This window comes from Branchiostoma lanceolatum, chromosome 15 (assembly GCF_035083965.1).
Source record: "Branchiostoma lanceolatum isolate klBraLanc5 chromosome 15, klBraLanc5.hap2, whole genome shotgun sequence".
Classification (NCBI taxonomy): Eukaryota; Metazoa; Chordata; class Leptocardii; order Amphioxiformes; family Branchiostomatidae; genus Branchiostoma; species Branchiostoma lanceolatum.
Genome location: NC_089736.1, coordinates 13,794,031 through 13,804,289, shown reverse-complemented (window position 1 = coordinate 13,804,289; position 10,259 = coordinate 13,794,031). Strand labels below are relative to the sequence as shown.

At 38.8% G+C, this 10,259-nt stretch overlaps 1 long non-coding RNA gene across 1 annotated transcript; it reads left to right on the top strand.

The window, feature by feature from the left end:
* The first annotated feature begins 771 nt into the window (after positions 1-771).
* Positions 772-2,511, top strand: LOC136421271 (uncharacterized). The gene is made up of 2 exons (XR_010753413.1): positions 772-840; positions 1,907-2,511. It is a non-coding gene; the product is annotated as an uncharacterized lncRNA (long non-coding RNA).
* Positions 2,512-10,259: the final 7,748 nt, after the last annotated feature.

Below are 10,259 nucleotides of genomic sequence, written 5' to 3'. Positions count from 1 at the left end.
GCATCGGACGCGTTTGACAGATGAACCTGCGCTTCTTGAGGCAGCTACGATCATTCCACATGGGATAACCAGTGGGACGCGACCAGTACTGCCCGCACATGTTCTTCAGTAGATTTAGACGTGACCGTCTACGGTTATCTGGCGTCCCTGGATTCCACCCCTGTTGAAACATGAGTAAACAGTTTGACATCAAAATAGTAACCGCTATTCTCCACTGGTCTCAAAACACATAGACGAATTAACTAGTTGTGCTTTGCTCGTATCTCTACATTCCCAGACTGTCAATCCCGTACGCTAGTGAAATGTATTAAGTTAGGCATTATGAATCCCTTTTTTGCGTTTCGTCGCCTTCGCGACGAAACGCAATAAGATGGCTCTTACCTTGCAGTCGTGCTGCTACCTTGCAGTCGTGCTGCTTGGTTCAACCAAGGAACTTGGTTCAACACTGTGTCGCACACAATAAGACCTTATATGGCAAGACCGTCTAAATTTGTTGTTCAGTCTTTGCCTTATATGGCAAAGGAGCAAGAAAATCAGACAGTCTAGAATTGCACGACACACATGTAACCGCATGCAAACGCTACAACTGATCAATGGAAAAAGCTGAGTCCATTAATTTAATCTACATATTAAACTTTTATAGATAGATTTATAATATGTTTTATAATGTAATTGAATCTCTGACTATTATTTATATTCAACGATATTAAGGGATTTCAAACTTATTTATTTCATTTGGCGCTATTTTAATTGGTTCTTCGCGTTTGGTGACCACTCCAGAGGGCGATAGAACACCATGAACAGAACAGTTTGGTCCACCATTTTGGAACGAACGCTGAGGTAGGATATCTCATCTTATATGCCTTATAGTTGCGTATAGGTAACATTAGTCCATCTGTATGTGTATTCAGGTAAATGTAGATCGAGAATTATGTACCCAGGACGTCCCTGGTATTACAAAAATAACTCGTTCGAGTTACCGTACAAATTATAGTCAGTGCATATAATTAGCGAAACGGAGTAACCTTGCGTCGTCAAATAATTTAGCCTGCTGTTTACACGGTCTCTCGCTGACCAGGGGAAAGACCTCTGGTGTTGTTGCAACGTAATTTGGGGGCTTATTTTACTCTGTATTCTGCACAAAACGATAGCCTCGTGTCTGTGTTTTTGTAAACAAATTAGTGGCTGGGGGAGGGGGCATATTGTTGTTTCTTCATGCACTCATGTTTTCCCAAATGCTTTGTGAATCATTTCTTTCCTCCTTTAGTTTAGTAGACTATAGTAGATCCATTCAAACAGGTAGGAAGATCTGTTCTTTTAGTAATTATGTTGCAGTACTTCTTCAAACCACTACTGAACTGCTGAAATATTTTTTTTTTATATTTAAGGAATTGTATGTGATACTACTATGCTGGGTGATATAGGTGTATGTAAATATTGCAATTTTACAAATTGTGTTGACATACTGTATGTGAACATAGATTTTCTTTTTATTTGCTTTTCAACCATAGGGCTGTAGATCAAGAATATGAGCGTTGGACGTAGCTAGTATTACTTATTAGAAATTATATTCATCAGAATATACGTTTTATTTTAAAAGTGGTACTGCCAGGATCAGGTATACTTTGAGATAGATTGCAAAACATTTGTGTTACAGTTGGGATCAGGATTTTTGATGCAAGTTTGACTCCGTTTCACCAGATTAGACTCTTTGGAAGTCAGGAACACACAGTAATCAGCACGATATCGTATCATTGTCACAGTGACAATTTGCACCTCCAATCAAGTAGCTTCCCCTTCTATATTTTCAACCTCCTTGCTCCAATCAATTCAAGCCAATTTTGAAATATTAAATATGTTTAGTTGGCATCAGATGTCTAACATTTTTTTTTGCTTTTTCTTCCAGTTGTGACTGCTGCAGTCCCCAGCTGCCACAGAATTGGACCAAAGCCTACTAAATCAAACTTTACGGTCAATTAGAACAACCATTCGCACTAATAAAAATGTTACTCAATCTTCTGTTACTGCTTTTACTCCTGTAAACCTGTACTCATCACAAGACTATCCTGCCACTAAACAGACTGTGAACTTGAACTCATTACGAGACAATCCTCTGCCACCGAGCATATTGTGCATTTGTACTAACTTCTGCCACTAAGCACACTGTGCACTTGTACTCATTAGCAGACTATCCTGCCACTGAGCAGACTGCATTTGTACTTTCCGACTAATAGTGTGTCACAATCACTTGTGATATTTATTCCTATTCACATACATATACTGTACAGATACAAATACACATATTCGAGTATGATGACCCTTTCAGTTCCTACACCTGAATGAGGAGGGTTGATATTGCTACAGCAGGCTTTTTATGCATTTCTGTTATTATGTGTACCGCATAACCCGACAACCTGTTAACGGATCTTATCAATATTTGGCAGTTCAGTAGCATATGTGGAAATGAAAGCCAATGCAGTGAAGGTGAACATCAAATTAAGGCCCAATTAACATAGATAATGAAGAAAATTCATTTCGCTCCATTGCACAATACGACTTTACGACATGTAAGACCTAATTCATAAACCAAGGAGGTTAATTTCCACGTAGACGAAACGCCAGCTTTTTGCAAAGCTCTTATTTTCTTATTTGATTTCTCGCCCATTAAACATTATATACGGGATTCATAAACACGTTTAAAAGATCCAATTTGATATTCATAAAACATATTCTAAAAGATGCCGATGATTTAAAACAAAAAATAACCGAAAGAAACTACTACCTTAATTTTGTTTATTGATATTAAGTAAAAGATAAATTCTGCTTGTCGAATTTTTTTCCGGTGATGTATTCTAAAGGTAGTTGATTATAAACTTACTTTGTAGCCCAGCATAGACCCATCTGCCCAAAGCCACTGTATCTTACGACGAAACAAGGCCCCCCTGTTCCTAAGATAAATTCTGCTTGTCGAATTTTTTTCCGGTGATGTATTCTAAAGGTAGTTGATTATAAACTTACTTTGTAGCCCAGCATAGACCCATCTGCCCAAAGCCACTGTATCTTACGACGAATCAAGGCCCCCCTGTTCCTAATGCCGATCCAATATTCAAGGTTTTCACCCTCCGTGTGGACCAGGTCTTTCAGAGCGAGGTCTATCTGTTCTGTTTTAGGCATGGCTAGTCTGGCTCCTTCCCTCTTGCAGGCCATTCTGGCGTCACCGTGGGACATCGTTCGGAAATCGAGCCGGAAGCAGGACCTGGCGAGGAGTTTGTACCCGACTGGGCAGCCGTCACTCATAGCAACTGCAGCAACAAGAGTTTGACGATATCAAGTCTCCGTGAAAAAGTAGAATCTGTCACATCTCGATACAATTGTTGTTCACTGATTATGCAAATAAGGTTGTTATAACATATGTCTATTGATCACTTTCCTTCACTCTACGTTGACTATGATTATCTTGCGGGAAATATTGAAATATATAGTGTAACATTACTATATAAGTACATTACATGATACCAAACGTGTAATTTGAGGCGGAAAATTTCAGGTTGTGTTTGTAATAGGTATGTCTTTTTGTTTATGCCAGTTTTTTTTTGCCCTTTAAGAGACGTATTGTAATCGGAACATAAAACATTGGTGCATTGAGGAAAGGTGAATGAACCACATACATTATGCTAATGAGTCTCATTGGAATATTTTCTGCAGAAACTTTCATTCAATTTCTTCAAAATGTGCCCCAGTCAGCTTTTTTAAAAAGCTTTCTTGAAGCTGACTTTGAAAACAGTTTATTTCATACCAAACTTCACAAAACTAAATAAAACTTAACACTGCACTTGTGCAAGTTACTTGTTTTTACAAACTATACTTCAACCGTTTCATCCCCACCACAATGAGGTCGTATAGCCAGCTTTTTTTAGAAGCTCTTGTTGCAATTTTGTCCAAAATTCCGAACGAACACGCGAACGAACGTGTGAAGTACTGAAATTGGTTTAGTTGTGGTGATTTTCCTGTGAAGCTCGATCTCCGACCACAATGGTCGATTCGTATTCTTACCGTTCGATGGGTGGATTATTCACATATTATTTCTTTTGGGGCCTCCAGAACCAATATGCAAATAAGCTAGATATTTTACACGTTTCGCATTTTCGTTGTTTATCAATGAGGGACGCGTGACAAAATGGCGGTCATATGTTGGAAAATGTAACATATAAGTTACAAATGTAGATTTATTTTAAATTCTGAATATTCGTAGTTTTTGCCCACCAAATTCTACAATGTATCCCTTAAAGACAATTCAGTGAACGGCAAGAATTCTGTCACCGTGCATTGATCAGCAAAATAGTGACACTTTCGTCCATTATGGGGGACAAGAAAATCATGATTTTGAAATTAACCCTATCGGGCATGCATTCCCAATACGTTCTAGTATGGAATTGTATTCAGATATCCAGATGAAAAGGAGGCCAAAATCTCACCTCCATGACTAAATGTCCACCAAAACTCACCTTGACAGGACAGCCCACATCCTAATGGGTCCAAAACCCCATTTCTGCCAATTTCCATACGGCACTTTAAACTTTAAATGGCCGCTAACAGACGAAAACATAACCTTTGACCTCCAGTCTCCAAGAATCAACCTGATCACACCCCTTGGGACTTCTTCCCCTGGCAGTCTCCCGACACTTCAAAAACACAGGTTTCGGCTAAAATCAATGAGAAGAAAGCCTGACCTATCACATACACCTCGAAACTGACAGAAAGGCACCAAATTTTTCAAAGAAAAGAAGTTTTAATGCTGTATACCCGGTACTATATTCCAACACACTCAACGGGCACCCTACACGCATGCGCTATTAGAAATCACTGCCCTATCATCATTTGATCGTCAGGACCCGATCTATGTGTGGTCTAAATGGACATTCTTCGTCGGAGAAAAATGCTATCATGAGTTTGTAAACATTCCTTACAAGCTCTTATACATTTACCGGGGCTAACCAATTATTGTGTTTGGTCGGTCAAAACGGACCCTAGCTTTTTCTTATTATCATTTTGTTTTAGATATAAAAACATCCCTGATCAATGACAGGTATTTTTTTTAATCTTTGCTTTCATTGCTGCGTAGAAAATTAAGACAAGGACATTCTGTCACAAACGATATAGCCCTACTTTGAGAATGGACGAATACATGATTTGTACAGCGTTTCTCCACATCAAAACTTTCGGCTTTATAGAAACAGATACAGATTTTCACCAAAACATTTCAAAAGATTACCAATAGATTATCAAAGCTTTACATGGACTATGTCTGGCTTTGTAATTCCTTTTTCCAATACATACTATAATGACTTATTCAATAAACATATTCATTTTATCAGTATGATCAGATAAACAATATCATTCTTTAGAAAAACAATTTTGCTCAGTATAATTAAAGTGTTACTGACATTTAGCGCAAAATGTGGTTTCATGCGCAGAAGAGAGCCGCCAGAAATATTAACGATCGAAACAAAATTAGATTCCTTTAGACCCTTTTCTATGAAATTAGTAAAAACAAAAATTAATTTTTGTTCCAATTTAAAGAATTGAGTGTCCTTTATCATATATTGCATAATCAGTGTAAAACCGGAAGAAACTGTCACTCTTGTTTATACATTACCTGTAGTGTTCGTTGCCATGTCTGGTTTATCTGACCTCAGATGCTTCCTCCTTTGAAACATGTCGGTCTAAGGTAAGTAAAGATAGGAGAAGCTATATCAATCATTTATGGAAAGAATACTTGAAGGTTAATGGACTAATTTCAATCATTCCATTTGGCAAGATGTATTAACTTTACCATGTCAATGTACTTGAAAATACAAACAAAATAATAGCCAGACTGAAAATCAATTAAACAGCAAAAATGAATTGGAGGTATAAAAGTCTGGTAACCTCTGTCATATTCGGCAGTGTGGTTGTCAGTTCTGGCAGCGTCATGTTATCCAGTGAAGAGGCAAGGTCATGACCTCCTGCCGTCACATTTTTAATGATGTTGCTGGTCAGTGGCTGAGTCAGAAAAGAAGGCAATCTTTCAAACAACAAATATTGTAAAGAAAATAACGAACCTTGGCCATCGAATAATATTGTAACTTACATAATATGTGAGTGAGAAGCAAAAAGTATTGTGCTTGTTTGCCTCTAATCAAGTTACTGCTTATAATTTTTGTATACAAAAAGTGTTGTCGCTGTAAAGACACTTGAATGACAATTTACTCATATATTAAAATGCCAGTCTGCAACTTCATAATGATTATGCTTTCATAATTATTATGCTTCGCGATAAAGGTATTCTTAAAGTACAGTGCAAATTATAGGAAGGCCGACCGGATGAAGCTCTCCTTTGCTCATCGGATTGGCAATGAAATGAATGCCGACAGCAACCCCTATGGTAACCACGACTGCAACTGAGATAGCGATGATTATGCCATGAAGTAGATGGGAATGGAGCAGTGTGCAGCATATCCTTGTTGAGTCTGTGGAAACTTATGTTGATTTTGTATTGAGTTAACATTATAGAATCACCACAAGTTATCAATTTACCTACAATTTGGTTGCCTTCAGCTGGTATTATTCCGACGTATTAAGCTCTGCAAAATTTGTTGGGTCAGAGCGATTCAGGTATAGAGTCATTTTTTCATAGTCGAGGATGCGTTAACAATTCTGGTTGAGTTAAAACAACCCCAAGCCTCTGTTTATGACTAATTCAAATCCCATTATGTCATACTTGAGCCGTGAGTACGTCCCATAGCTATACGTTTTTTTTTTTACCGGAAAGGTCTGTATTCTATAGTTTCCCACGGGCTTCTATTTGTATCCCATCGGCTTTTGAACACTAATTCAAATGCTCTTCGCGTGCGTCGCGTTAGACTAGTTCATTCTGAATACGACAAATTGCACATATCAGTTACATTAGGCAAATATTACTGTGGTGAAATAAGTGTTATAAGTATACGAGTCATTGTAACGAATGAATCACAGACAGGAAAAATACCCAAAGCAAGAGGAACTTTTAGAGACACTTTTGTGTGTGAAAAATAACACATTTTCACAAGCTAAATACCATTCTATGCTTACTTCTGCCATGAATATTCAAACGTAATGCATGTAATACTTCCATCTGCCAGGATGTCAAAAGGCTTTACCTTACATAGCCTTGCGTCAATTCGTTAGTGTGCATGCTCTCTATATAACAGAAATAAGTGTTGAATAAACCATTCATAGAAATACATGAGTGAAAATCTGTTCAAAGTCTCACTGCTCGTTGCAAATATATATATTTCTTTTATTTTTTTTGTAATGGTCACCTCGTAAACTCGAATGCTTTACCACATATACATATCATCAAGTAAACATACTTTTATAACTGAAAAAAAAATTTTGGTGCATTTCTAGGTCTGATCATTGTACATTGGTTTTGGATTCAGTGACAACAGTGTGCGTTACTATGAAATTATCTTGAATCTGATTAGACACCAACAAACAAATTTCAGAATGACATAAGAGGCCCAGCCATGTTGTCACTTTGTACAAGCCACCAGTCATGCCGCCCAAGGGCAAGAGAGGGAAGGGGACTCACTACCAGTACCCCTGTCCCTACGTCTACAGAGAGTCGAATCCAGGTGACGCGCCCGGTTCTGCTGTTCCGGCGAATGGTCAGAATATCAAGGGGACGACTCAGTGGGCCGCTATTCCTCCCTACCCGCACAAAGGAAGCACAACCACTAGAAAATCAGGAACAATGAGATCGAGGTTCCCTGTGGCTTTCAGCCTATCTCTTCCAAAAGGAAAGAAAAGACGAATCCATACTGGTTCTGACCAATGAAGATGTGCTGGCTGAATTTTGGCTGAATAACCCGATTTTTTCCTCGACAAGTCTCAGGAGCATAAAAATATTTTTTTAAACCCAGAAGGATACAAGTTATACAGGAGTTTATTGAGAAAAAACCGCGAGGATTGGGAGAAGAACCACGGCACCCTGCCGACTGTTGAGTAGAAAGTATTTTAGTGCATTGTTCTGGACATTAATTCAATCTGTTCGAATTTCGAAGGAGAAATATTTGTAATAATTGTATCCTGGTAATCTATGTGTGTTGGCAATTGATTAATGTGGGGGAATCATATCAATTTTTTTTAATTCTTACAGTGCAGTTAACTAAGTGACAAAAATACGAATCGTCAATGATTTAGTCCGTATTTTGAAGATATTCAAACGATATATTACATTTTTCTTACAATGCTTTTCTTTTCTGTGAAAGCTTCAACATGTCTTTTCTTCTCGCAGTTTCCTGATGTACAGCCTACAGCTGATGCTACTGATGACGATGAGCAGAGCCCATATGGAAGTCAGCAGGATCCAGTAGACAGTGAGAAGGGTAGTCATGAACATTCCACCTCGCAGACGAGTTTTACGGGAAAAGTGAATAAATAAAAAAATACCGCTCACTTCCTCAGCACCAGGAAAAGAAGACCGGGCAGACATGGCGGTGACAGACATTTCACAAAACACACATTTCTTGAAATTAAACTTTTTGAATGGGCATACTCAAAGTCATGTTTCTCTTTTTTTTCTTTACTTGCGTGATTAGGAATTTATGTATTGTAGATACTGCAGGAGGCCAAGAAGTTGATGTGCAGTCTTAGAGCTCCTCCAAAGAGTGATCACGAGAGGAAGGCTCGAGATTTCAGCAGGTACCCTGACAGAGATTCCAAGCATCCCCTAGCAGATGTGTGTCAAGACGATTCACCAACCTTCAGTACATGGGCATTTCAAGCAAAATTATACCGGCAGGGGAAGTCCAAAACATACACATTTCTTCCACACTATATTTTTGGCAGGATAGAACCTTTTACAGAGTGGTACGAGCATTCAAATATTCTATACTACAACTTCATGAATCATTCCCAGTGCTATGGAGGTCAGTACCACCGACAGCAGCGAGGGATTTCTACGCCACATACGCCATATCGGATGTAAAAGAATACTCAAAGCTTCATACTTCGAATAGGACGTTACATGAAGCCCCCCTTATTTGAGGATAGCCACAGACCGACCATGTTAAAGAACCAGCCACAACTATTGAAAAGAGTGATAAAAGCTACCCCCGTTGAGAGTGGATCAAAACTGAGCAGCCTTCGTAAACCTTGATTCCCTATTTAGGTTCAATGAGTCCTAAATCTTAGAGATAAGCCGTTGAGCCTCTCTGAATGATAAGAACACTGACTTTTAGAAAAGAGATGATGTTTTATTCCATTTATGAATCATGTAACCGTAACCTTGAATTTGCCTTACCTGTCGCCTTCTCGTCCTGTTACGTCGCGACAATGAGTAAAAAAAGACTATCTGCCACTTCGGCAAGTTTGACCTTTAGGATATTCATCCCACTCACTCCTCAACAATCTACGGAGAATTTATCCAGATACCGATATTAACAGGCACATTAGAAACACGGATTAAAAAAAAAACACTCACATAATTAATGTCAATATTGATATTGATATATATTGATATGTATATGTTCATTCGACATAGAAAATTCTCTCAACGCGCGCACATGCAATACTCATTTTTCACTTTACTGCAAAAGCAACATTAAGTCCTGTCTGCCCACGACAAGAGCTTTGGACCCTGTCAGTCAGTCAGTCTCGACCTCAATGGTCGTATGGGCGTCCTGACAGCCAGCCACAATGATAAATGTGGACATTGTGCAATTTTCAAATCAATAACTGCGAACGCACACTAAGATACAAACAAAACAACAAACGAAGAAACACACAATTTGATAAAAATATCTTCATTTTCACGAAGATATTAATATTGACAGAAAACATGATGTACCTTTCAAGGGTAAACTGATGTGAGTCAACATACCTTTCGCGTCGTTCATATCTGGACATGACTGTGCTTGTGGCTTAGCTTGGCCCAACCGAGCCCCTTGTAACGGCGACGGGAGATCCTGGTCTTTTATTATATTATACACTCTCTCTGCTTCTTCGAATTCGTACGTGTCTGGAAACGCATCTAGATCTTCTTGACACTTGTCAGAAGCCCCGTTATCATCTCGGACATTATTCTGGTGGGAAGGTGAAGATTTGATCGGCGGCTGGCTGATTTGTCCGTTGCCGGGCCCCGTGCGCGGGGAGCGGGCAGGCTCTGACTGTTCGTGCATCTTTAGACTCTACTTGCAAGTAACAGGAAAAGTGTCTATACCGGAGTGAGATATCAA